Source organism: Tenrec ecaudatus, chromosome 1, assembly GCF_050624435.1.
Source record: "Tenrec ecaudatus isolate mTenEca1 chromosome 1, mTenEca1.hap1, whole genome shotgun sequence".
In the NCBI taxonomy this organism is placed as follows: Eukaryota; Metazoa; Chordata; class Mammalia; order Afrosoricida; family Tenrecidae; genus Tenrec; species Tenrec ecaudatus.
Window position 1 is genome coordinate 266628224 of NC_134530.1, and position 25983 is coordinate 266654206.

Below are 25983 nucleotides of genomic sequence, written 5' to 3' on the forward strand. Positions count from 1 at the left end.
ATCCAGACTTGCAAGGTAGAATTCAGATCATCATAGTGGGGGGAGGAAGCATTTAGGAACTTGAGGAGAGCTGTATTCTTCATTGGTGCTATTCCGCACCCTGACTGACTCATTTCCTCCCCTAGACCCCTCTGTGAGGGGATCCCCAGTGCCACTGGCTTATTTTTAAAAGTAGACCACCAGGTCCTTCTTTCTAGTCTTTTGTAGTCAGAAAGCTCCTCTGGAACTTGTCAGTAGGAATGATCCTGCTGGCATTTGCGATATTAGCGGCACAGGTCCTAGTATCTTAGCAACATCCAAACTAAAAATACTGTCGTTTATAGAGTTGGAGTCCATTTGTTTAGCGATATCGACTTCCCTTTATCACCTTACATCACCCAACTGTCTGGAGAGGCCAACACAGTAATATTAATCACTAAATGGAGTGAAGAAATTCAAGACTGTAACAATAGCCACTCACTTAGTGCTGACTATATTTTAGGTTCTGCATCTATGAGATGGAGTTCCTCCCTGTGAAGATAGTCATAGACAACATTAATGGTCTAACTTATTTCAGAGAAGAGGTGGTGGGTATAGAAGTTGCCTCCTGGGGTGAGCACCAGGCCACAGGACAGTCATTCCACCCATTAACCCTGCCTGTGCGCCTTTACAGACGGGCTCCTTTCCCTCAGGGAATGCAGAGCAGAGTCAGATATAGAAGCCCTGCTCCTTTTCCTTTAGAAGAAGCCACCATGGTTGACAAAAGTCCCCAGTTTACCTGGCTCCTGGTTTCTTGTAACATGCCTGATTCTTGCCCTGTCAGCACGTTCGCTTTGAGCCAGAAGGAAGAATTTGCCTCCTTGTGCGAACCCAACGCAGTACACTGCCAGTGAGTTGATTCTGACTCAGATGTTCTTCGGGGCTTTGGAAGCTTCGGGAAGTTTATGAGAAAACATAGCCTCAGCTTTCTCCCCCCACATGGCTGGTGGCTTGAACTCAGGTCCTGAGGTGAGCAGCCCTACATTTACTAGACAGTCCTACTGAGGTTCCACTGAGTGACAGGGCAGAACTGAGCTCGGTAAGGTTTCCAAGGCTAGGACTTGGGATCGGAGTCCAGGTTTCTTTTCTAAAGCATCCAGTGAGAAAATCCAGGCTGAGTCCGGATTGTCTGGCTGTGCTCAGCCTGCCTCTCTACCGAGTCAAGGAGCTTTGCTGGCCCTGTGGATGGTGTGGTCAGCTTGATGCTGTTTATCTGGTCCCACCTCTGTCTCCCACACTAGGTCCCCCATCTGTGCAAATCCAAGCACAATTAACCTTTTAAAATTCAATTTGGAAAATTTTAATAAATCATTTCATTGGGGGTTCTTACAGCTCTTATAGCAATCAAGTGTGTCAAGCACATTCATACACATGATGCCATCATCATTTCCAAAACATTTTCTTTCTACTTGAACCCTTGGTATCAGTTCCTCTCCCCCCCCACTGTCCCACCTTTATGAACCCTTGATAATTTATATATTATTTATTTACATATTTGACACTATCCGCTGTCTCCCTTCACCCATGTTTCTGTTGTTCGTTCCCGTGTATGTGTGTGTTTATACATCCTTCATTGTGATCAGCTCCCCATTTCTCCCCATTCTTCCCCTACATTCCCCCTACCCTCATGGTATTGTTATTCTCTTTATGGTAATACCTGAGGGGTTTATCTGTCCTGAATTCTGTGTGTTAAGAGCTCTTATCTGTACCGGTGTACATGCTTTGGTCTAGCCAGATTTGTAAGGTAGAACTGGGGTCATGATAGTGGTGGGGAGGTGTACATAGACCTATATCCGTATCATTATATATTAATATATTTACATATGTGCATGCCTATGTTTATAACTCTATAAGTGTCTTTTGTCTCCTAGTTCTTTCCTCTATTTCCTTTTACTTTCCTCCTGTCGCACCATCATGTTTGACCTTCATTTGGCTCTCTGCACTTGATCAAACTCCACCAGGTGTTCTATGTCATCATTACCATTGATTTTAGATCTCTTGCCCCTGGATTTGTTGCCTCCCCCCTCCCATTCTCCTACCTCCTCTTCTCCCCTGTCCTGCTGGAATTGTCAGTCCTGTTGTTTTCTCCTCTGGATTGTTTATCCTGCCTATCTTATATAGGTAGACATAAAAAAAAAAACAAAGCATAAACAAAAGTAGCCTATGAATATTTCCAGATCCGTCTGCTGACCATTTTTAAAATTAATCATTTTTATTGGGGGCTTGTACAACTCTTATCACGATCCATACATCCATCCATTGTGTAAAGCACATTTGTTCATTTGTTGGCATCATCATTCTCAAAACATTTTCTTTCTATTTGAGTCCTTGGTACCAGCTCCTCATTTTTCTCCTCCCTCCCGAACCCTTGATAATTTATAAATTATTATTTTTCATGCTTACACTGTCTGGTGTCTTATGAATGTGTTCTGATGGGGCCTGGTGCAGTGCCAAGCCCTGCCCCCTTCCCCTCACCTCTTCCCCTCCCTCCTGTTTCCCCCCACCACCACTCGGAGTCAGAAGTCTACTTTCAGGATTCCTCAAGGACTTTGCTGCGTTGTTCCTCTTGCTGTCCTGTTGAAGCACAATTAACCTTGAATCCTGTGTGGAACTACTGACGGCCTGTCTGGCCTCCTTCCTCTTTCACCAGGTATCCTTCTGGGCTTCTGTGGTCACATTTACACTTGATTTCATTGATCCAGCCAGTGGGGACATGCAGAAGGCCTCAACACCCCCACCTTTTCCAGGCTCAGGAACCTGGGCCAGTCATTTTTTTTTTAAAATATGGAATGCTTCACGAATTTGCGTGTCATCCTTGCGCAGGGGCCATGCTAATCTTCTCTGTATCATTCCAATTTTAGTATATGTGCCGCCGAAGCAAGCACGGGCCGGTCATTCTTACACAGGGGTCACGTAATGCTCATTCTCTCTTGATAAGTGTTATGAAGAATTTGAGTTAGAGATAAATTTGTATTTGATTATCTGGGTAAGCTCCTTTTTTTAAATTTTAACAATTTATTGGGGCTCATACAATTCTTTTCACAGTTCATGCATATACATACATCAATTGTATAAAGCACATCTGTACAGTCTTTGCCCTAATCATTTTTTTCTCTTTTCTTCTTTTACATTTTATTAGGGACTCATACAACTCTTACCACAATCCATACATATACATACATCAATTGTATAAAGCACATCCATACATTCCCTGCCCCAATCATTCTCAATGCATTTGCTCTCCACTTAAGCCCCTTGCATCAGGTCTGGGTAAGCTCCTTATATATTTATTTGTAATACTTCTAAATATTTCCAGATGTCAGCACGACACATAGATCAGGGTTCTGCTGCCCTAAGTGCTGATTGAAAACATTTTTAATTAAGAAAAATGCATATAGAGAAATTAAATAACCCTTTTTTCTGTTTGAAAACCACCATGGATGTCCTGCATTATTTATCAACCACAAGCGTCTTTTTCTTAGCTGGACAAGCATCTCTTAGCATTTCTTCCAGCTGTTCAGACAGACTGTGGTAAAGCCACTCACTAGTTCCAAACACCAGGACTACTAGATTCCTGTCCAATGCTTCAGCATTCAGAGAAAAGCACAGGTCATTTCAGAATTCTAAGCTCTTGAAGTTAGATAATAGTCCCAAATTCATGGGCTGCTGTAGCGGTGAAAGGAGACCATGTGGAGAAATCACTTAGTCTAGTGTCTGGAAGTAGCTAGGAAAGCCATGTAATGCCCCACGGGGACAGTTCACATAAGCTGGTCAAAAACATGGAAGTCCCTGGCATGGGGCTCTCCGCAGTTGAAAAACTGGCTGAGATCCCACAGGGGATGCAAGGAAGTCGAGCAATTGTGGAGCTAGAAAGCCTAGTTTTGAAGACAAAATTAACCTCGTCCAAGCCGAGTAACTTTAGGCAAGTCATTCGGTTTTGCTCCCAGTGCTTTCCTTTGTAAGTAGAAAAAACGATTTTCTTAGAAGTTTGCTGGAAAGAGCAAAGAAGAACATTACAGGCAATAATGCTTAAGCAGCGATTCTTATTATCTTCCCTCCCTCAATTCTTATAGTAAATTGTCATGAGAACATTATACTGTCAGAACGGTTATTCCAGTTGGCTCCCTAAACACATACACAAGAGGATCCTCTGTACAACAAGCAGGAGAAGATTAAGAAGGAACATCCAGGCTCCCTGACAACTTGGAGAACAGCTTTGAAATTCAGTGGACCAAGGTCTCCACACCCCAGAGATGGTAGCTATGGCAGAACCAGGGGAGGAAGGAGCAAAGCACCCGCGAGGCACCTTGCACTCGTCCCCCGATGATAGCATCGACCACTGTGCATTGCCCCACCGTGAGCTGTGGCCACTGCCACTGTATTCGTCCCTCCATGAACCTCCCTTGGCACCGCTGCTCCTGTACAGCCCTCCACTGACTGTGGGGCACCACTACTGCTACATGCTTCCCCATCACCACCATCACTACCCCCTCCCCCACGGCGTGTGGTGCCACCACAGCTGCATGCATGCTCACCCTGCCAGGATCTGGGCCAGTCACACCTGCCCTGCTTGCCTCAGGCCTGCAGGTGTACTCTGCTGGCTATGCCCTGCACCCACCCTGACTTCCCTCCTTTCTCAAGGTGGCTCACAAATGCTGTTCGTGTCTACAACAGCTGTTAGGCTCCTGAGCTGAGGAAAGATAGCACTCTTTCCCCCTTCCTACTGCACCCCTTTTTTTCTCTTAATATATTTTGAGTAAATTTTTCTATAATCTTTAATTTTTTCTAGTTTTTGGTTTGTTGTTCCTAGGAATCCTCTCCTTAACCACTTTATGGAGTCAAGAACTCCCATATAACCCTCCTTCCCTCTCATGCATAACAAGTGCATCACAATGTTGCATAAACAGCAGTTACTATTATTGCACACACACACACACACACACACACACACAAGGGATAAAAAAGTAAAAAATATCCAACCACAACAGAATGACCTGAGGAAGAAAAGGCTCTAGAATTACCAGAAATAATTCAACTACTTCCAATGGATGGAGAAAGAAAATGAGAGAATTATAGAAAAATAAGAAAACTGGAAACCTTAAAGCAACAAAACAAATAGAAATCCAGCCTGGATGCTTCCTTCCCCCAACTACCATGATCTGAATTCTACCTTGCAGGACTGGATAGGGCAGAGGTTGTACACTGGTGCATATGGGAGCTGGAGGCACAGGGAATCCAGGGTGGACGATACCTTCAGGACCAGGGGTGTGAGGGACCAGGCTGGGAGAGTGGAGGGTGAGTGGGTTGGAAAGGGGGGACTGATTACAAGGATCCACATGTGACCTCCTCCCTGGGAGACAGACGGCAGAGAAGGGGTGGGGGAAGGGAGACACCGGATAGGGCAAGATATGACAAAATAACAATCTATAAATTATCGAGGGCTCATGAGGGAGAGGGGAGTAGGGAGGGAGGGGGAAAAAAAAGGACCTGATGCAAAGGGCTTAAGTGGAGAGCAAATACTTTGAAAATGATTAGGGATTAGGGCAAAGAATGTACGGATGTGCTTTATACAATTGATGTATGTATATGTATGGATTGTGATAAGAGTTGTATGAGCCCCTAATAAAATGTAAACAAAAAAGAAAACAAAAAGAAATCCAGTAGATGGTCCCTAAGATAACAGAATTAGATAACACTTTAAAAGAGCATAGTAAGAGAATTGAAGAACTGGAAGGCCAAATCAGTGAGCTTGAAGACAAATTTCTTGACTATTGCTGATGAGAGGGTCCATCAAGAAAAAGAGCAAAGGTTGATATTACCCTCATGAAAGGTCACTAAAGATATGGTGCTCTAGTCAAGTGTGAAGAAGAGATCAGATGGTGGCTGGCTTTCAGAAAAAATAGCATCTTGGATCTTGAAAGTGTATCTTAAATCAAGCAGCCATCTACGTGAGATGTCAACTAAGTCCACATTGGAAGAAGCATTCCAATTTGTATGATCCAAGGATTGTAAAGATTAAACTTTAAGATCCGAGGAAGGAGTTGCATTGGAGCTTAAGTTCTGAGCAATGGTTTGCAGAAGCTATGCATACAGTGAATGCCTAAAAATCATTTGCAGGGTCCCCTTGGGGATTGAGCCTCCATTGGATTCCTTCAGGCCATTGGGCAGGGCTGTGAATAGCCATGCCCCAGACAGAGCGCACTGGAAAGTGGATTACTGCAGATATATTTACACTAAAGTTCAACATATTATCATTCCACTGCCTACTTCACTCATTTTAAATTTGTTCTAGTTTTTTATTATTATTTCTGCTCTTTTTAAGATTGAGACTTTTTCTATGTATTAGATTTTTATTGTTTAGGGGGATTGTATAATTTTCTTTTTATGAAATTCAGGGCAGGTAAATCTATAGAGACAATTATTAGAATAATAGTTTCATGGGGTTATGGCAGAGAAGTTTGGGGCTGGGAGAATTGGGAGCTAATAATAATGAGTTCCCAATGAAGCTCATATAAAAAAATGCAGAAAATGTTCTAAATTTGATTGTGGTGATGATTACAGAACTCTCATATATTCAAACCATCGAACTGTTTGATTGATGAATTATGTGTCAATAAAACTGTTGAAAGTGAAAAGAAACAAAGAACAAAATAGATAATTTTATTGGGTACAGGATTCTGAAGAAAATCTAAAACTTTTGGACACTATCCAGAGGAACAACTTACATCTCATTTGGATTCCATCAGAATTCTTTTCCAGAGCACTTGAAACATTCTCTAGAATAAATGTTAATGCTTTTTAAAATATTGAATTTTTATAATCCATTTTCTCAGACCACAATGTTATAAAATTAGAAATAAAAAAATGGAATGATCAAGGAAAACAATAAAATATATGGAAACTGGATGATACACTACTTAAACACTGCTGGGTCCTTGATGAAATAAGAAAAGAAAAATTAAAATTCCATGAAACAAATGATAAAAGTAAAACATACCACATCTTTGGGGATGCAGCAACTTAAGTACTCAAAGGGCAATTTATAACAGTAAATGCACACATGAAAAACAAGACAACCAAAGTCAACACCTTAACCCAACATCTTCAACAACTAAGGCAAGAGCAATAAAAGAAACCTTCAATCACCTGGAGAAAAGAAATCATGAAGCTTAGAATGGACATAAATCAACCAAAAACAACCAAAAAGAAAAACAAATCAATAAGATTTTGATACTTTAAAAAAAGAAAACACTAGGAGCTAATACAGATATAGTTCAGGCCCATCAGGCAGGATTGTACAATTGTAATCACAGCCAGTTTCAAAACATTCTCTTCTTTCTTGAACTCCTTGACATCAGCTCCCTTTCACCCCCCACTGTACCCCCAGAATTCCTCATTCTCCTTGGTGACTCTATTGGTTCATCAAGCCTGGGTTTCATATGCTGCAAAACAGAAAGACACACAACAAAAACTCAAGAGGGTCACCACCAATGACAAAATACATCTAAGACAAACCCCAATGTGAACAAACAAAATACAAGCAAATACAGAAAATGTTGAAAAGCAGATCAGGTCCAATGTGCATCAGAGGTGGGGGTCAATTGACAAGGTTTTAACCATTCCAGTCAGATTTATAATTTAGATCTTCTATAGTAATTTCTTCAATGCTCTCTGTTTGGTAATCAGTTTCCTCTAATCCTTCTTTTATGGATAGAAGGAATTCACTGGAGATTTTTTTCCTATGTAGATCTCACAAACATATCTTGGGATCCTACAGCCATTCATAGTCTTCTGCAAACCAGAATCTCACAGGTTCAGCTCTGTTACAATTCCCTCCTTCGGCTTTGGATTATATGATTTACAATCCTTCAGTCATTGATGGTGTGCTTCTTCCGTGTGGATTTGATTGATAGCTCACTTACATGGCTGCTTGTTCAGAAACAAGCCTTTAAGCCCCATATACTATTTTATCTGATAGCTGGGCACCATCTAATTTCTTCACCACACTTGGCTATAGCACCTGTATCTTCTGTGTTCCCTTCATGAGGGCGTGTATTGAGCGGGGCATGTCATGAGAACTAATTGTTCGTAAATTGGAGGTAGCATTTAGTATGAGCCTGAAACCCATTGCTCTATCTATCTATCTATCTATCTATCTATCTATCTATCTATCTATCTATCTATCTATCTATCAATCATCTATCTACTATCATTTATCTATGTTGGACTGGGTAGATCAGAGAAACAATTCATAAACACGCATATGTGTATAATAAAGGGCTTTACATACAAGAGCAATTGAATATTGAGAAAACATTCCAGCCCAGTCCAGATCAAGTCCATTAGTCTGATATTAGCCCATATGTCCGATACCAATCTATAAATTCCTCTTCAGACTCACAAAACACATGCAATGATGCTGAATGCAGGAAGATCACAGGCTACCGGGTGGATAGTCCTATGGATCCAGTGACAGTGTAAGCATTTCAGTGCTGGCGTGGTTCTCCATGTGGCTCCTCCAGGTCCAGGTCTTGTTGCCATCAGCATAGCCCCATGTGTCTTGTCAATAGAGTCTCTCAAGGAGTGAACGTGTGGTCTGTGTCCAATGACCTATTTATCTTCTTAGTGCCTCCAAATGAGGTCATCAAGGAGGACCTGGTTGACAGGCTAAACTCACCTTCACTCTTAATCCTTAAATTGACAAATTATGTAACTGCCACTCTATCTATCTATCTATCTATCTATCTATCTATCTATCTATCTATCTATCTATTATTAGTTGGGCTTTAATACATATAGCATATCATCCATATTTCAATCAGGTCAAGTATAATTATACAATTGCTACCACAGTCAGTTTCCAAACATTCTTTTTCTATGTGGACTACTTGACATCATGTCCCCTTTACATACACCCCCACTTTACTCCCCTGCCCCTGAACCTCTTATTCGACTTGCTGTCCCTATAAATTCATCAATACTGGGTTTCATATCCAGAAAAATGGAAAAACATGTAACACTGCTTCAAGAGGGTGACTTCCACTGACAACACCTCTGAGATACACTAAAATATGAACAAACAGAAACAAAACAATACTAACCAAAAGCACAGGAACATTTGGAAACCAGATCAGGTCCAGCTTGTATCATAGGGGAGTCTATTGACAATAGTCTTTTGGTTTTGTTTTTACATCATTTTATTGGGGGCTCATACAACTCTTATCACAATCCATACATACATGCATTTGTACATTGTTGCCCTCATCATTCTCAAAACATTTGCTTTCTACTTGAGCCCTTGGTATCAGCTCCTCATTTTTACCCCTCCCACTCTGCTCCTCCATCCTTTGTGAACCCTTGATAATTTATAAATTATTATTATTTTGTCATATCTTACACTGTCTGGCATCTCCCTTTACCCACTTCTCTTTTGCCCGTCCCCCTTTCTGCCCCACCTTCCCTATCATCACTCTCACCATTGGTCTTGAAGGGATCATCTGTCCTGCATTCCCTGTGTTTCCAGTTCCTATCTGTATCAGTGTACATCCTCCAGTCCAGCTGGATTTGTAAGGTACAATTGGGATCATGATAGTGGGCAGGCAGGGAGCATTTAAGAACTAGAGGACAGTTGTATATTTCATCGTTTCTACGCTGCACCCTGACTGGCTCATCTCCCCATGAACCTTATGTAAAGGGATATCCAATTTCCTACAAATGGTCTTTCAGTCCCCAATCCTCACTCCCCCTCATTCACAATGATAACATTTTTTTTGTTGTTTGATAACTGATCCCTTTGACATCTTGTGATCACACAGGCTGGCGTGCTTCTTCCATATGGGCTTTGCTCCTTCTCAGCTAGATGGCCACTTATTTACCTTTAAGCCTTTAAGATTCTAGATGCTATATCTTTTGGTAGCCACCACCATCAGCTTTCTTCACTGTATTTGCTTACGCACACATTTGTCTTCAGCGATCGTGTCGGGAAGGTGAGTATCATGGAATGCCAGTTTAATAGAACAAAGTATTCTTGCATTGAGGGAGTACTTGAGTGGAGGCCCAATGTCCATCTGCTACCTTAAGACTAAACCTATAAATATGTGCACATAGATCTATTTCCCCATCATTTTATATAAATATATTTACATATGTACATGCCTGTATTTAGACTTCTATAGACAAAGTTTTAATTGTTCAAGTCAGATTTATGTCTTTGATCTTCTACTTATCTCTCCCAAGTGCTGTTTAATGACCACTTTTCTCCCACCCCTCAAATTTAGATAGAGGGAGTTCTCTAAAGGCTTATTTCCTGTGTAGTTCCACAAATGAATCTTGGGCTCCCGCTGCCATCCATTGTCCTCTGCACACCGGATTCTCACAATATAAGTTCTGATACTGATCTCTCCTTTGATTTTGTATTATCTGAATTCCAATCCTTCTGGGACATATGATGGTGTGCTTCTTCCCTGTGACTTAGTTGACATTTCACTTGGATGGCAGCTTGTTTGGAGACAAGTCTTTAAGACCCCAGAGGTTATTTTATCTGATAACTAAGCACCATCTAAATTTTTGCCACATTTTTCTATAACACCCATATCTTCTGTGTTCCCTTCCTGAGGGTGAGTATTGAGCAGGGCCATGATGTAAAAATTAATTGTTCTTAAGATGGAACTAGGATTTAGTGTGAGCCCACAACCCATTCCTGGATCTATGCTGGGGTTTTTTGTATTGTTTTAACGTGCTGTAACTTGGGAATTGATACATATGTCATATCATTCCATAGTTCAATCATGTCAAAGAGAATTATACAATCACTTTCATATTCAGTCTCCAAATATGTATTTCCTTCCTGGACTCCTTGATATCCTCTCCCTTTTATCTTCCCCACCCCTCTTTATCACCCCTCCCCCCAGAAACCCTTGTTCTCGTTGCTTTCCCTCTAGGCTCAGCATCCCTGGGTTTTATTTACCATAAAACAAACACACACACAAATAAACACATAACACAACTTCAAGAGGGTGACCCCAATGGCAATGCACCACTGAGATACACCCTAATAAAAACAAACATATGTAAAATAAAACACATATGTAAATGTAAACATATGTAAAATGTCTCTCACAGGATTACCAGAATAATACATATCTTAACACAGCATATAGGACATTGATGTAGCAAGACCTTGTTTGTTTGTCCGCCATCCAGTAGTACAACACTCTTGGTACAGCTGTCTTCTGCTTCCTCAGACACCATGTATCTTCTGACTTAAGAGCTCAGGCTGCAAGTGTGTTTGAGGTACAGTCCCGTTCCCTCAGGGGAGTTCCCCCATGGGGTCTCACTGAAGCAGCCTCTGGAGCAAGCTGTGTGCCTGAAGATCCAGGATTCAGTGTCCTGGGGTACCCCCAGATACCCTACTTCAATGTTGCTCACCTGCTGTATGCCACTAAAGACACTCCCCACCTAATGTCCCCCAAAGCATCCTCAGTCACTCCTAGCCCCACCTGTAGGACAGCCATCCTTCCCCTCCCTTCCCCCAACAGACATTCACCTATGTTGCCCAAAATGTGACCGTTTGCTCTCCCCTCAGCTTTGCTGCCCTCCATCAGTATCCTCCATCAGTATCCTCCATCCTTATCCCTCTGACAGAGACGTCTCCTTGTACCAGAGACCCTACCCCAGTTCCACAGGGCAACTCCTCGGCAGACAGCATTTGCCCCCTCTCTCTTGATCATTTGATCCCAGCTGTCGCGAGGTGCTCCCTGGCCAAGTGACCTTCATTATACTTACCTGAAGCAGATGATGTGTGGTTCATTGGCACTGGTCTGGTTCTTGACCAGGCTGTGTGGTCCCAGCCAGAAGACTGGATGGCCCATAAGCTTGAGCTTGTGCCCATTCTGCTGCTTGGTCCTACAACAGTGGACTTGTACAGTATTTGTCCTTTTGTACTTGACTAACTTCACTCCCCATAATGTCTTCCAGATCCCTCTCTGTCAGTGGTTCTCAACCTTCCTAATGTTGTGACCCTTTAATACAGTTCTTCATGTTGTGGTGACCCCCCCCCCCACCCATAAAGTTATTTTCATTGCTACTTCATAAGTGTAATTTTGCTACTGTTATGAATTGAAGTCGTGACCCACAGGTTGAGAACCGCTATAGAGTCTATGTCATGTTTTCAGGTGTCCAACATTTTGTGTCTTTTATTGGTTGCTTTGTTATGTTCTCTGATCACAACATAAGAGGTAAGTGAAAACTATAGGAGGAAAGCACTGGCAAGTTTGGGGTAAAAAAGAATAATTTTAGTTTTATAAATACATTAACTAAAATAAATGTTTAAATACAAGCAGCTATATAGTGTTTTAATTATCTTATCCATATTCCTGAATCCTCACTTCAAAATATAAATTTAACAAAATCTTCAAATGTGATGTGGCCTATGAGAATATTGCCTTTTGCACCAAATGACCTGTGTTTTAATTGAGTTTGATACCCCTGTCTTATGGTATTGACTAGGAATTCCAGCAAAGTGATAAATAGAAGTAGGAATAAGTGACATCTTTATTGGGTTCCCTTATTCAGTGGAAATGTTTTCAGCTTTTCTCTACTGAATGTTATTTTTGATATTGGTTTTCATATATGGCTTTTCCCTTCTAATTCTATCTTCTTGAGAGTCTTTATTAGGAATTGGTGTTGGATGTTATCAAATGCTTTTTCTGTATCAATTGATATGATCATATCATATCAAATATTCTTGTTGATGTGGTAGATTATGTTAATTGCTTTTTGAATGTTGAACCATCCCTGGATCCCTGGTATGAATCCCATTTGGCCATGATGTATTATTATTATTTTTTGATATGTTGTTTGGTACTATAGACCAAGATTTTGTTGAGATTGTATGTATGTTCGTGAGAGATATTGGTCTGTAATTCTCTATCCTTATTAGGCCTTTGCCTAGTTTTGGTATCAAGGTTGTGCTGGCTTCATAGAATGAGTTTGGGAGTTTGCTATCCCTTTCTATGATCTGGAAGAGTTTGTGCATGATTGGTGTCTGCTTTTCTCTGAATGCTTGTTGAATACTCCTGTGAAGCTATCTGGACGAGGGAATTTTTCAGTTTGGAGTTTCTTGTGACCTTATCTATTTCTTCTTTCTATGGGTCTGTTCAACTTCTCAATGTCCATATGCGTTAATTTGGGGAGAGAGTGATTTTCCAGGTGTTTGTCAATGTCCTCCAAATCATTGAATTTGTTGGAATGCAGGCTTTCCTAGTACACCATTATTAGTATTTTTATGTAATTAGCATCTATTATGCTTTCCCCTGTTTCATCCATAATTCTAGGTATTGACATCTGCTCCTTCTTATCCATTAAGTTTGCTAGCACTTTATTGATTTTGCTGATCCTTTCCAAGAACTAACATTTGTTCTGTTGATATTTTCCATTATTCTTCTGTTTGCCAGTTCATTTATATCTGCTCAATGTTTATGATTTCCTTTCTTTTGCTGTTGAAGGGATTATGCCATTGACTCTGTTCAAACTGTTGGAGGTTCTGTGTTAAGGTGCTGACCCTAATTCTCTCCTCTTTTTTCATGTGTGCATTTAATGCAATAAAGTTACCTCTCATAACTGCCTTTGTGGTGTTCCATAGGTTTTGGTGTGTTGTATTGTCATTCTCATTAGTTTCCGGGAAATTCCTAATTTCCTCTCTAATTTGGGATAATACCCATTCTTTTATGAGAAGTGTCTTATTGAGTCTCCAAATGTTTGTCTTTTTTTTCTTTCTATTGTTGATTTACAACTTTATAGTCAGAGAAAATGGTTTGAATGATCTCTATGTGTTTGAATTTTCTTGTTTGCCCTGTGTCCCAGCATTTGGTCTATATTTTAATATGAGCCATGTGCACTGGAGAAGAATGTGTATATATATATATATTTTTTTTTGCTGTTTGTTGGAAAGCTCTAAAATGTCTAGGAGGTGGATTTGTTGAACAGTGTTGTTCAGCTCTGATTTCTCATGTCATCTTTTTGAGGATTTGGTTGATGACTTTTGAGGGTCCTTTGTTGGGTACATATATGTTTGTTATATTTATAGGTTCTTGGTCTACTGATCCATTGAGCATTATGTAATGCTCATTCTTCTCTCTCATTAGATCATGTACCATGAGATATATTTTGTCAGAGATTAGAATTGCCACCCCTATTTTTTTAATTATTGCCATTAGCTTGGTAAAATTTTTGTCATCCTATAACTATCAGTCTATTTTTGTCTGTGAGTTTGAGATGTGTCTCTTGAAGGAAGTAGATTGATGGATTTTGTTGTCTAATCCAGCTACTCTTTGTCTTTTAATAGATGTGTTTAAACCATTAACATTAAGTGTAATTAAATCTAAATTTAGATTAGTTGCTGTCATCTAGTACTATTTGTGTTTCATATTTTTCTTTTCTTTTATAAGGTGGTATGTGTGTAAGGGGTTTATTCTTGTCTTTGTTTCTTCATTGGATTTGTAATGTTTTGGGTACTGTTTTCTGTGTGTTTCTCCCTGGGTGGTGATATGCCCGCATGTGTCTGTGATGCAGTTGTTGGTTTTCTGCCCATAAATAACTAGAAAATATTTTTTGTAATGCTGGTTTTGTTTTTTTGAATTCTCTAAATGTTTCCTTATTTGAGAAAACTTTTATTTCTCCTTTACATATGATGGAAAGCTTTGCTGGATAAAGAATTCTTGGATTGCAATAGTTGTCTTTCAACTTTCACAATATGTTGCTCCAATTTCTTTGTTCCTACATGGGCTCTGTGGAGTGGTCTGAGAATATTCTCTTCTGTTTACCTTTATATGTGCCTGTTTTTTTCTTTCTCTAGTTGCTCTCATGATTCTCTCCTTTTCACTAATAATGGATAATTTGATTGATATATGTCTTTAATTTTTTTTGTTCTCTCTGCTTCCTGAATAGTTATTGTCTCCTCCTTTGTGATATTGGGGAGATTTTCTTCCAAGAATTCCCATACTATTTTAACTGTAGGCTTATTTATTTCTTCCTGTTCTGAAACCCCAATAATTCTAAGATTTTTTTCACTTCATGAAATCCCACATTAGCCTCCGGTTTTATTCAGATTCCTTTTCTTTTTGTTTGATTCTCTTATTTGCTGAATTCTGCTTGGTTCTCTTTGAGATTGCCATTCAGTTTTCCATTTCTTCTAGTCTATTAGTAAGAGGATTTACACTTTTCTTTATTTCTACTATGTCATCCTTAACTCCTGATATTCCTTGTTTTGAGAATTCTAATATCTGTTTTTTCCCCATCAGTTTTCAGTATTACCTAATTTCTTGTGTATTCTTTCTCTGGCAATTTAAAGGCTGTTTCTTCTGTGTAAATTGTTGGGTTTGGGTCATCTTCAGTAATTGACTTTTGTTTCTCTCTGTTTTTTATGGTAGCAGCTGTTGTTGGCTGTTGTTTGTGTTGCATCTTGGTTGAGCTGAAGGCAGTGAGTATTCTTTTTGATGTGTGTGGGAGAGGGCCGACTCTAGATTAGGGGAGGATCAGATAGGTGCTGGAAAAAGTATTGTGAGTAGATTTGGTTGGAAATTAAGTTGGGTGAGTAGGAGGATGAGAGTACAGGTGCTCAGGAGTAGGTTTTAAGTGGTGGTATTAATCATAGGACTCCTTCCTATTAAATATAGTATTTAATGAGTTATGGAAGTGGGTGATGGGAGATGCGATTTTACTTGGTAAGTTAAAGGAGAGTGAGTGTTACTGAGCTGGAGGTTCCAGAGGTTATGATAGTTGGGGTAAGTGAAGGGTATACTGAAGCTGCCAAAGTCCTTATTGATCCCATGGCTGGATGTTATTTACACAAACAATGTCAGTTGGTTGCCAGGGAAAACTTACAATAATATTCACTGAGATGTCAGTCTTAGGCTGTTGTATTTCTGTATATATATATATATATAATCTGTATACTAATGAGACATATTTTGAAAAATAAAGCAAGAAAACAATACCATTTATAATAGCCAACACACACACACACACACACACACACACACTCACTACCATTGAGTCAATTCTGATTCAATGTGACCCTTTTAGATAGGGTATAACTGCCCTTACAAGTTTCCAAGACTCTTTGTTGGAGAAAAAATCCTTGTCTTTCTCCTATGGAGCAGCTGGTAGTTTTGAACTACTGACCTTGAAGTTAATCCAATGAGTGGTCACTACACTAACAGAACTCTTACAATAGCCACACAAAAAGATTATATACTTAGAAGTAAACATAATCAGAGAAACAAAAGATTTATATGAAGAAAATTGCATAACACTACTACAAGAAACCAAAAAAGACCTATATAATTGGAAGAACACTCTATTATCATGGAAAGGTTTAACATTTGGAAAATGGTAATACCACCCAAAGCAATCTATAAATACAATGCAATTCCAATCCAGATCCCAACCTTATTCTTTTAAAAGATAAAAAAATTAATCACTAACTTTATATGGAGAGGGATTAGACACAGAATAAACAAAGAATTCCTTAAGAAGGACAAAACAGAAGGACTCTCACTTCCTGACTGTAAAATCTCAAAATACTTCAGACAGCCTCATATTGCTAAAATGATAGGTACATAGAACAATGGAACAGAATAGAGAACCCTCAAATAAATTCATTATCCCATGGACAACACAAAGGAACACACGTGCACACACACGCAAACTTATAATGTTGAAAACAAATGGTGCTAGCAGTATTGGATTGTTTCCATCTGCAGAAGTATAAAAGAAGACCCACACTTTACCCTGTAAAGAAAAATGAACTAAGGAGAGATCAACGAACTAAATGTAAATCCCAGAGAAATAAAGACCATCAGTTAAAAAATTGGGATAAATTTAAGGACCTTTGTACGGAGCATAGACACACTATCAAATGGAGATTGCCAACAGTGGCAAATATTAACTTGGGTGAAAGGGAAGATAGTAAACAATGGGAGGGATAAGAGAAATCAAAGAAGGAAGGAGTAGGGTAAGCTAATTGGGGGGCTTTGGTAAGTAGTTTACACTGTAGAAGGCAAAAATGATGATCTGAAATTTAATTCTCCACCTAATTTACAATAACAAATGTGTCCAAAAACCCTCATACTTTCAAACATAATATTGGGATTAACAAGAACTGCTTTTTTATAGGTGTTGGTGTTATTTATATAACAAATATTACTGAGCGTCTCCTATGAGACAGGCACTGTTAGTTGTGTTAGGGATGTAGTGGTCAATAATTGCTTTTGTGCGTTACATTCTGTTGAAAAGAGACAGATGATAAATATATAGAGTGTGCTAGTCTTTGTGGGTATAAATTACCTGCACAGATGATCAGTCATGGGTTCATTAGGGAGACTCAGAATTTGGGTCTTGCTTGAGGACCCAGAAGCAAAGAAAATCCATGGTCTTTATGCCTACTTACCTTATTTCTCATTGGGTTGGCTTTGCTCGTGCTCACAATTGAATGTCCCCCTACTTCAGTCCTTGAACTTCTCAGACTGAACTCTATGGTCACACAACTACTGAGCATCTCCCCCTTCAGGTAAAAGATCTTCCTGTAACTTTCATAGGGCATTCATCTTGAGAAACAACTTAGGGAATGAAATCTGCTTCTGACTTTACTGAGGGAATTATTGAGAACTCTGATTATCCACCATAGTTATCTCCTCCTTGTCTCACTCAATCACTACCTGTCCTACAACCCAAACTTGTCAACACTGTGTGATGTTTTTGTTAATGCTGCTTATTTAGCCGGCCATCATTTCCCTCCTCCCACCTAATTCTATCCATCTGTGCACGTTCAGCTCAAACAATCCCTCTGTGACAGCGAGTGCTAGCTGTATGTCCTTTGGTTTGTCTGTCCCCCGGCTGATTGCCTGTACCTCAACCTGTACAGTGTGAGATAAGTGGTTTTTCTTCTATACTTATTGTACTGATTATACTTACCTCAATGGACTCAAGTTGTACTTGTCCTTTTGTGATTGGCTAACTTCATTTAGCATAATTTCCTCCAACTCTTCCCATACAACGATGTGCTACATGCGATCATCAGTACTTTTTAGGGATTTGTAGCACTCCATTGTGTGTATGTGTCAGAGTTTTCTAATCCACTTGTCTATCAATGGAAATTTAGGTTGTTTCCAATTCTTTGCGATTGTAAATTGCACTGCAATAAACATTGGAGCACAGATGACTGGTCATGGCCTATTTCTTACCTCTTCTGGGTATATTCCCAGTAGAGGAATTGCTGGGTCTTAAGGTAACTCAGTTTCCATTTGTTTTAAATATCTCCATATCACTTTTCACAGAGGCTGTACGTAGCTCCACGACCACGAGCAGTGGAAGAGAGTTCCTATTTCACCACACCCCCTTCAGCATTGTTGCTCTCTGATTTTTCTTTGGGCTATCTTTAGGGTGTTTTAGTTTGCATTTCTCCGACGGCTAATGATGGCTGTTGATTTTCTGAACATAGAGATCTGGTTAATATTTTTGTAATGCTGGTCGTGTTTTCATGAATTCTTTCAGTTTTTCCTTGTTTGGAAATACCTTTATTTCTCCTTCATATTTGATAGATAACTTTCCTGGATATAGTGTTCTTGGTTGGCAGTTTTTTTCCTTTCAAATTTTTCTATATGTTGATCCATTATCTTCTTGCCTGCATAGTTTCTGATGAGGTCTTAGCTTAACCTTATTGGTTTTACTTTGTAAGTGAAGCGCCCCCACCCCCAACTGCTCTCAAGATTCTTTACCTTGAAGTTAGATAATTTGACTGCTATATGTCTTTTTTTTTTTTTCTTCTTTTACATTTTATTAGGGACTCCAACAACTCTTACCACAATCCATACATATACGTACATCAATTGTATAAAGCACATCCATACATTCCCTGCCCCAATCATTCTCAAGGCATTTGCTCTCCACTTAAGCCCCTTGCATCAGGTCCTCTTTTCCCCCCCGCCCCTTCCTCCCCTTTCCCCCCTCCCTCATATGCCCTTGGTAATTCATACCTCGTTATTTTGTCATATATTGCCCTATTCGGGGTCTCCCTTCCCCCCTTCTCTGCTGTCCCTCTCCCAGGGAAGAGGTCACATGTGGATCCTTGTAATCAGTTCCCCCTTTCCAACCCACTCACCCTCCACTCTCCCAGCATCGTCCCTCACACCCTTGGTCCTGAAGGTATCATCCACCCTGGATTCCCTGTACCTCCGACCCTCATATGTACCAGTGTACAGCCTCTGTCCTATCCAGCCCTGCAAGGTAGAATTCGGATCATGGTAGTTGGGGGGAGGAAGCATCCAGGATCTGGGGGAAAGCTGTGTTCTTCATCAATACTACCTCACACCCTAGTTAACCCATCTCCTCTCCTAAGCCCCTCTATGAGGGGATCTCCATTGGCCGACACTTGGGCCTTGGGTCTCCACTCTGCACTTCCCCCTTCATTTAATATAATATATATATACACATACATATATACATATACACATATATACACATACATACACACACATATCTTTTTCTTTTTTTTTTTTTTTTGCATGATGCCTTATATCTGGTCCCTTGGGCGCCTCGTGATCGCACTGGCCGGTGTGCTTCTTCCATGTGGGCTTATTTGTTTCTGAGCGAGATGGCCGCTTGTTCACCTTCAAGCCTTTAAGACCCCAGACACTATCTCTTTTGATAGCCGGGCACCATCAGCTTTCTTCACCACATTTGCTTGTGCACCCATTTGTCTTCAGCGATCCTATCATGGAGGTGTGCAGTCAATGATATGATTTTTTGTTCTTTGATGCCTGGTAACTGATCCCTTTGGGACCACTCGATCACACAGGCTGGTGTGTTCTTCCATGTGGACTTTGTTGCTTCTGAGCTAGATGGCCGCTTGTTTATCTTCAAGCCTTTAAGACCCCAGTCGCTATCTCTTTTGATAGCCGGGCACCATCAGCTTTCTTCACCACATTTACTTGTTCACACACTTTGGCTCCAGCCGTTGTGTCGGGAGAGTGAGCATCATAGAGTTCCAATTTAATAAAAGAAGGTATTCATGCATAGAGGGAGTGTTTGAGTAGAGGCCCAAGGTCCTTCCGCCACCTTAATACTTGACCTATAAATATCGACACAAAGATCTATTTCCCCAACCTCCTATATATATATGCATGTACATGTCTTTGTCTAGACCTCCATGAATGCCCTTTGACTCCTAGCTCTTTCCTCCATCTCCCTTGACCTTCCTCCTGCCCTACTACCATGCTTCATCGCCCCCTGGGCTAGAGTATACCTCTTCTCTAAGCAACCTTACCCTTGATCATTTCCCATCAGGCCTGCCACTCCCCCTTCTCTACCCTTTGGGGTCCCATGTTTTTCCCTTGTCCCTGGGTTTGTTAACACCACTTCCTTACCCCCCCTACCCCCCACCCCAAGTCCCCCCGGAACTGTCGGTCCCGTTGTTTTTCATCCAGATAGTTCATCCAGCCTGTCCTATTCAGACAGACCTGTGGGGTCACTAACATGCACGAAAACTAGACAGAGGAACACAAAGCAACAGTATACAACCAGACAACAATACAACCAAAACAAACCACTGAAAAAGAACAGAACAAAACAGTTCACAAGAGAAAAGCTTGTAGTTAGTTCAGGGATCTTTGCTGGCCCTTAGGAGCGTTTTCCAGTCCAGTCTGTTGGGGCACCACGCCCTGACCCCAAAGTCCGCTTTCAGCATTCCCTGGGGACCTTGCCACTCCATTCCCTTGCTGTTCCGCTGCACTCCCCCAGTGATTTGCCTCGGTGTGGTGGTATCAGGTCAGGTGCAATTCCCACACTGTGTCTCCGGTGCTGTCCCCTGTATCGCCCTTAGTCACTGAGGGGCATCATGACTCATAGTAGGGCCAGCCATGTTGTTCTCTCTGTGGACTGACTGCTCTACTCAGGAACATCATCATCACGGCCTGGTGGGCCAGGCTGTGCTCCACTCTCTCCTCCTGCCCCTACATCTGCTCCCGTGTGCTCTGATCAAATATGTCCATCTCCCATAGCTGCAGGGTCAATGTCGTCCTTTGGAACAAGTTCTTTTCGGGGGAGGGGCAGGAATCCACTTAATTTATGGTGCTGGGGCCAGCCTCCCAGACCTCTCCACCGGTTCCGTCCTCCACGCCGGGATATTGCATTCACACCTTGCGACACTGGGTTGAAGTCTGGTCCCACTTTCCCTGTGGAGATATAAACCATACCCTCCCCTTGGGTGGATTAATGCCCCATTTCTGTCATGCTGATTGTACTTACCTCAGGGGACTCATGTTGTACCTGTCCCTTTGGGTCTGGCTTACCTCGCTTAACATAATTCCTTCCAGCTCTTCCCATGAAATAACGTGTTTCATGTGCTCATCGGTGCTTTTTAGTGCTGCATAATACTCCATTGTGTGTATGTGCCAAAGTTTGCTAATCCACTCGTCTATCGATGGAAACTTAGGCTGTTTCCAAGTCTTTGCTATTGTGAATTGTGCCGCAATAAACATTGGAGCGCATACGACTGGTCGTGTTTTATTTGCTGCTTCAACCGGGTATATGCCCAGTAGAGGGATGGCTGGGTCGTAAGGTAGATCAATTTCCATTTTCTTTAGGTATCGCCAGATTGCTTTCCACAGTGTCTGTACAAATCTGCACGACCACCAGCAGTGGAGGAGGGTTCCTATTTCACCACAGCCCCTCCAACACTTGTTGCTCTCTGATTTACTGATCTGAGCTAGCCTGAGGGGTGTTAGGTGGTATCTCATGGTTGTTTTGATTTGCATTTCTCTTATGGCAAGGGACTTCGAGCACTTTCTCATATATTTATTGGCCATATTGATCTCCTCTCTAGTGAAAGTTCTTCTCATTTCTTTTGCCCACTTCCTTAGGGGGTTATCTGTTTTCCTCTTTTTGCAGGTCATGATGGTGTTGTAGATTTTAGTAATGAGCCCTTTGTCTGACGTGTCATTACTAAAAATCTTCTCCCAGTCTGTGGGTTGCCTTGTCACCCTCTTGGCAAAGTCTTTCGAGGTGCACAGGTGTTTTATTCTTATTAGATCCCATTTGTCGATTTCCAGATCACCTGTGTGTGTCCCCTTCCCTGTTGCAGTGAGCCTCTGTGCTCCCTGGGCCAGTGCTCTGAGATTAGTCCCGATTCCCTCCTTAATGGTCCTGATGGTTTGGGGTTTGACTTCTAGATCTGTGATCCACCTTGAGTGTATTCTTGTGCATGGGGTGAGGTAGACGTCTTGTTTCAACTTTCTACATGTGGATATCCATTGTTTCCAGCACCACTTATTAAAGAGGGCATTTGCTTCCCACTTGACGTTTTTGGGACCCTTGTCGAAGATCAGTTGTCTATATGCTGATGATTTTACTCCTGGGCTTTCTATTCTTTTCCACTGGTCTGAGTGTCTATCATTGTGCCAGTACCATGCTGTTTTGACCACTGTAGCTGTGTAGTAGGCATTAAAATCAGGTAGGGCGAGTCCTCCAATTGTGTCCTTCTTCTTGAGGAGTTCTCTGCTAATTCTGGGTTTCTTCCCTCTCCATATGAAGTTGGTGGTCAGTTTTTCCAATTCTTTGAAGAAGGTTGATGGTAATTGGATTGGTATAGCATTGAACATGTAGAGTGCTTTAGGAAGAACTGTCATCTTTACTATGTTCAGCCTACCTAACCATGAGCAGGGGAGCTTCATCCATTTGTGAAGGTCACTTTTGGTTTCCTGTAATAGGGTTTTATAATTATGCTTATATAGGTCTTTAGTATTTTTTGTTAAGTATATTCCTAGGTATTTCAGTTTGTTCTTGGCTACTGTGAAGGGTACTTCCCTCTTAATCGCCTCTTCCATGGCCCTGTCCGATGTGTATAGAAACCCTACCGACTTCTGTTTATTGATCTTGTATCCTGCTACTCTTCCGTATTCCTCTATTGCTGTAAGTATTCCAACTGTGGAGTTTTGGGGGTCTTCAATGTATAGGATCATGTCATCTGCAAATAACGATAGTTTCACCTCCTCCTCTCCCAACTGGATCCCTTTGATGTCCTTCCGCTGTCTTATGTTGTTAGCCAGAACCTCCAAAACGATATTGAATAGAAGAGGGGACAGGGCGCATCCTTGTCTTGTACCCTTTTTCAGTGGTATTGTTCTTGTTTTTTCTCCATTGACTATGATGTTGGCTGTTGGTCTTTCATAGATAGCTTGTATGAGCTTGAGGAACTTACCTTCCAATCCTATCTTCATGAGTGTTTTGATTAGGAATGGATGCTGGATGTTGTCAAATGCTTTTTCTGCATCTATGGATATTATCATATGGTTTTTATCCTTTTTCTTCTCGATGTGGTGAATGATATTGATGGATTTTCGGATGTTAAACCATCCCTGCATCGCTGGGATGAATCCTACTTGGTCGTGGTGAATGATATGTTTGATGTTCCTTTGTATTCTATTGGCCAATATTTTGTTAAGGATTTTTGCATCTATGTTCATTAGAGATATTGGTCTATAATTCTCTACGCTTGTGGGGTCTTTTCCCTGTTTGGGTATCAAAGTAATGCTGGCTTCGTAAAATGAGTTTGGGAGCTTGCCGTTCTTTTCTATGTTATGGAATACTTTGTGGAGGATCGGTGTCAGCTCTTCCCTGAATGTTTGGTAAAATTCTGCTGTGTAGCCATCTGGCCCTGGGGCCTTTTTCCTTGGTAGGTTTTTGATGACACTCTCTATTTCTTCCTTCGCTATGGGTTTGTTGAGGTTCTTGATCTCTGTCTCAGATAATCTAGGGATAGATTGTTTTTCTAAATATTTATCCATGTCTTCCAGGTTTCTGAATTCATTAGAATACAAACCTTCATAGTACTTTGTGATTATCCTTTTTATCTCATTGGGGTCTGTTGTTATTGCCCCCGATTCATCCCTCATCCTGGCTATTGATGATTGTTCCTTTCTATCTTTGGTAAGCTTTGCCAGGGGAGTGTCAATTTTATTAATTCGTTCATAAAACCAGCTTCTAGTTGCGTTAATCCTTTGCATTGTTCTTTTGTCTTCCCACTGGTTTAACTCCGCCCTGATTTTTATTATTTCTTTTCTCTTGCTATTGGAGGGGTAGTTCTGTTGACTCTGTTCTAGTTGTTGGAGGTTTTGTGTTAACATATCTGTCATACGCCTTTCTTCTTTTTTCATGTATGCATTCAGTGATATCAAGCTACCTCTGATAACTGCCTTTGCAGTGTCCCATAAGTTTTGATATGTTGTATGCTCGTTCTCATTAGTTTCTAGAAATTTCCTGATATCCTCTCTGATCTGGACCTTAACCCATTCATGTCGCAGGAGATCGTTGTTTATTCTCCAATTGGTGGCCCTTGCTTTTCTGGGTGCCCTTCTATTAATCTCCAGCTTTATGGCATGGTGGTCTGAGAAAGATGTCTGGATAATATCTATGTGTTTGAATTTACTCAGGCTGGCCTTGTGCCCCAGCATGTGATCTATTCTTGAGAAAGATCCGTGTGGATTGGAGAAGAATGTGAAACCTTTTGCTTTTGGATGAAAGGCTCTATAGATGTCTATCAGGCCCTGTTGCCTAATTACATTGTTTAGCTCTCTGGCCTCTTTGCTGAGCTTCTTTCCCTGTGACCTGTCTTTCTCTGATAGTGGAGTGTTGAAGTCCCCCACTATTATTGTTGTTTCTGTGATTTCTTCTGTCATTTTTTTTAATAGTTTGTTTGACGAAATTTGCCGCACCATTATTAGGTGCGTAAATATTCAGTATGCTTATTGCTTCCTGGTTTACTGAGCCTTTGAGCATTATGTAATGTCCCTCTTTGTCTCTTTTTATGTTTTGGATCTTGAGATCCATTTTGTCGGAGATTAAGATAGCCACTCCTGCCTTCTTGGAGTTACCATTTGCTTGGTAAACTTTCTGCCAGCCCTTTATTCTCAGCATATGCTTGTCTGCTTGCTTAAGGTGTGTCTCTTGCAGGCAGCAGATTGATGGGTTATGTTTTCTAATCCAATCCTCCAGCCTCTTTCTTTTAACATATGAATTGAGCCCATTTGTATTCAAAGTGATTATTACAATCTCTGGCTTCATGGTTGCCATATTCTGTTTTGTGTTTTGGGTCTTTGCCTATCTTCCTTCATATCAGTGTACTGCATTTGAGTGGAGGGTTTCTATCCTGTCCTCTTTTCCATCTGAGACCGTGTTGTCCTGGTACGTGTTGCTGGCATGTTGGCTTCTAGATGGAGATGGGCTATATGGTGGTCTCCTGGAGGTTCTAGTTGGAGCTTGATCTTCTGGCCATAGTGAGTCAGCCAGTATGTTCTGCAGGGTCGGGTGACTTGCAGTATATTTTTTGAGTTCTTCCTTGTCCTGGAAGACCCTTATCTTACCCTCTATCTTAATGGATAACTTGGCAGGGTATAGGATTCTGGGGGAGGCATTTTTATCTTTCAGAATTTGGAAGATGCTGCTCCATTCTCTCCTCCTCTTCATGGTTTCAGCTGATAAGTCTGAGCATACCCTTACCTGCGCTCCTTTGTATGTGACTGTCTTCCTTTCTCTTGATGCTCGTAGAATTTTCTCTTTTTCCTCTAAGTTGGATAATTTTACAATTATATGCCTTGGCGTGTTCTTCTTGGTGTTTAGCTTAGCCGGCGTCCTCTCTGCTTCCTGTATGAGAGTCGGATTCTCCTTTGTTAGGTTGGGGAAATTTTCTTCCAGGAATTCCTTTGTTATCTTGGCGGTCGATTTGTGTGTTATGTTGTGTTCCGGTAGACCGATTATTCGAATATTATTCCTCTTCATAGCATCTGTCATTGATCTCAGGCTGTCTTCTGTTTCTTTAATTTTCCTATCTGATTGTTTTTCTCGCTTGCTTCGTTTGGTTTGAGCGTCCTCGAGTTCACTGATACGGTTCTCAGCCTCCTCAAGCCTAGATAT

The 25983-nt window shown here is 41.0% G+C and overlaps 1 non-coding gene across 1 annotated transcript; it reads right to left on the minus strand.

Moving 5' to 3' along the window:
- Positions 1–2796: 2796 nt before the first annotated feature.
- Positions 2797–2903, minus strand: LOC142438156 (U6 spliceosomal RNA). The gene has a single exon (XR_012782585.1). It is a non-coding gene; the product is annotated as a U6 spliceosomal RNA (small nuclear RNA).
- Positions 2904–25983: the final 23080 nt, after the last annotated feature.